We start from the raw sequence: 3,549 nt of genomic DNA on the forward strand, positions 1-3,549 counted from the left end.
ATTCTCTCTACCTAGGACTTGCAAGGGGCAATTGGGATTTCATCTTGTAATCATCTAAGTTCAAGACAAAGGAGATTTTTGGAAGGCTTCACCATATCTTGGCTAAGACTTTCTTTACTCTGTTTGTATTTGTAATTCATGATGATTTACATTAATGAAGTTATGAGTGTTTTATCATTCATGAGTAGCTAATTTTCTTTATCTAGGGAGTAGATGAAGCTTATGGCCAAATGATATGAAGTGATTGTTATTCATTCTTGTTATGTCTTGTATTAACTTATCTACTTGTGTATGTTGGATTACTTGTTGTTGCTTGATCACCAATAGCAGGTTTATAGTTATTTTTATTCATTGAGAAATGGTAAAAATAATGGAATGACACAAGTAGAGCTTGAGTAGTATATTCATGAGAATAGAAATACGTTCAAGTGGATGAAATCTGCATTTCATGTGTGAATAAGAACAGATTTAGTATTTACCAAGAGATTAGGACAAACTAATCTGTTTTAACCCATTATTATCATGAGAATGTGATTTTGGTATTTCTGGAAATGAATCCTTGGTTAAACAAGAGCAGTAACAAGTGTTGAATTAATTCATTTTAGATCTTTTGTGTCATAAGTGGAATCTACATCCCTAGATCTTAATATTTAGTGAATTCTACTCCCCTTGAGATATTGCATTTATCTATTTAAGAATTTTTGTAGTTGAATTAAAATCTGAAGTTTCTGCTCAAATTAATTGTGAGTCTAAATAATAGAGTAAATTAGTATCTAATAATTGTTTTAAATTGCTCCTCGTGGGATCGACCCGATACACATCTCGTACTACAATTGCGACCTGTATACTTGCAGTCCAACGGGTGTAAATTCGGAATTAAACTTGCACTTAAAGTAAAAACCCGTCAGGCACGAGTTTAGGAAAAATTTCAACTTATGCACCTCTTACTAAAGAAAACTCGAATACCATAAACAATAGAAATTCGCTTCAACCTCGAGTCGTCGCTCAAGCCTTTAGTTCACTCGCCTAACTCTCAAGCGAAAATTTAGGCAGCATGCCCTTTGTATTTATCCTTTTTCTCATCCAAATACAACTTGGATTCACAAGCCAACAAACCTCTAATCCAACCACAAGTGAACCAACACCATACATCTATTCAAGGCCTCAAAACCAACCAAACAAACCAAATCATAAACGTTCCACCATGGATATCAAAGCTGGAAACTAGTTTAGAGAAGAAATTAAAAGCGGCAGATTTGTCACCCTTCGGTGTTTTGGTCATAACTGTAGCTAGTATATCGGATCGAGGTAAATTTTATGGCGTTTTGAAGCTAAGACGTAGACCTACATTTCCTATGAAGACATCGACACCCAATTCTCACATTTTTAGGGTCCAAAATGGACAGTCAGAATCACATGAAAAACAGGTCAGTAAAATTAAAGTTTTTGCGCAGTCAGGAGTGATCTGGCCAAAACATAAGTTAAAATGATCCAATTGATTTGAAATTTTTCAGGTAGAAAGTTAACACAAATCCCTATAACTTTCATGTTTTGTCCAAAAGCTGATTCAGTATAAAACATGGAGAAATTCGCAGCCCAAGTTGAGTCCAAAAACAGGGCAGAACTGAAATTCACCACCAAATGCTGGAATTTTGCATATCAATCCTAAAACTACTCATCAAGGCTGGAAATTTCTTGACAAAGCCGAAAATTCATCTTTTAAGGCTAAAAATCACAATAAAGCCAATAATCATCTCACAAATTCCATATCCAAGCTCAATACCAACATTTGATAGTTAAACAACATAATCAAGGCTAAAAATTATTAAACCCTAGCTGAAATTTCATGAATCACCACCAAACTAGAGTATCATCTGATATATTCTAAGATTCAAAGCTTCTATAGCATATTTAGTAAGATTAAGGTAGAAACAAGAAGTGAAGGAACTTATACCTTCCAAAACACTTGAAGAAAGTGAAGATCCAAACTCTTTCTCCCAAGACTTTCGCCACTCCTAGCTTCCTAAGCACCAAGATGCAAGTTTAATCGGTTTAGATTTGTGGTTTCAACTCAAACAAGGCAAGATTCAAGGTTGTAGTTGGAGGTTTTCTCTCTTGTTTCTCTCCCAAATTTTGTCCAACACAAGAGGAAAATGAGGGAAACTTAGCCAAAAGAAAGATAAGAAGAAAAGAAATGTTTTGGGTCAAAGGTTGCTTGGATCCTTGACATTTGTCACTCAAGATTTCCTTCTTATTTTTTTTTCTTTTCTCACTTTTCTTTAGTAAAAAATGGTGGCTGACTTAAGGATAATTTAGGAAGGATTAGGAGAAATAAAAACAAGAAGATTAGGGCAAGAAAGTAGTGGTCAAGTGGTGTACTCAATCGGTAACAAATGGTACACGTCGGTTCAAGGCTATTTTCCTTAACTCGCTCGTACTTGTGTTTTAACTTATGATTCACTAACTTATTAATAGCATCTCTAATCACACACTTCCTCTTATCTAAAACTCACTCTTAACCACCAAATTTAGTACACACACCTCACCAAGTGATCACACGGCCAAAATACGCAAAAACACTAGTTTGCCCTAACTATAAAAGTAAAGATAAAACTCTCGATTTTATCATTTATTACAACTAGGGAGGGAGTAATTTAGTAGTAAAGATATTATAAAGTAACTTATTCAAAATAAAAGGATATTATAAGAAAAATATAGTTGAATTTTCAAGTCGTCACACCGTATCCTTTGATATTGATTGTGCTATTTGTTAAGAATTGTTTCACAAATTATCCTGATATTAATTGGTTTCTTATTCCTGTTATATTACTGAAAGTGTGAATGTTGTATTTAAATTACTTATTTTTTAGAACCACATTGGGCATAAGTTCACCAATTAGTTTGTTTTTGTGACGCCCTGAAAAGTACGAGTGTGAGAACCCAAAAAATTTTCTAATTTTCTAGGGTTATTTTATTTAATCGCCCGCCTTTTCTACATTTTCTTTATTAGAAAATTTCCCCAGATAAAGTTTATGAGCAAAGATAGTTTTAAAATGATTTTTATAGTATCGGTTAGTTTTTGAGAAATTAAGAGCGTATTTTGAACGTGGGACCCGCAAGTGCGGTAAATGCATTATATTTTTGACAACTTGTTGGAATTTTGTATTAAGTGATATTATTTTACAATGTGTTAAGATATTTGTATTGGAGAGACAAAAAGATAAGATTAAAACCCTAAAGGACCATTTGTCACAAAACCATTGGACCTTGACTTTTGACCAAGACTTTTCTAACTTTACTAAAACCAATTTGGACCCAATTTCTCTCCATTTTAGCTTGTCTTGGACGAAATTTTGAGAGAAAAAGAGAGAGAAAATCCATCATATTGCACTTCAATTTCTTGTCCAAATCTTGAGTTCCAACCGATTAAATTGCAAATCACTCCATAAAACTTGCTAGCTAAGGAAGATTGAAGCTCTTGGTGGAGTTGTTTTGGAAGAAAAATCCCTAAGTCATCACCTTTCTTGATATTTGAAGGTATCATGTCTA

Source organism: Coffea arabica, chromosome 4e (assembly GCF_036785885.1).
Source record: "Coffea arabica cultivar ET-39 chromosome 4e, Coffea Arabica ET-39 HiFi, whole genome shotgun sequence".
Taxonomy (NCBI): Eukaryota; Viridiplantae; Streptophyta; class Magnoliopsida; order Gentianales; family Rubiaceae; genus Coffea; species Coffea arabica.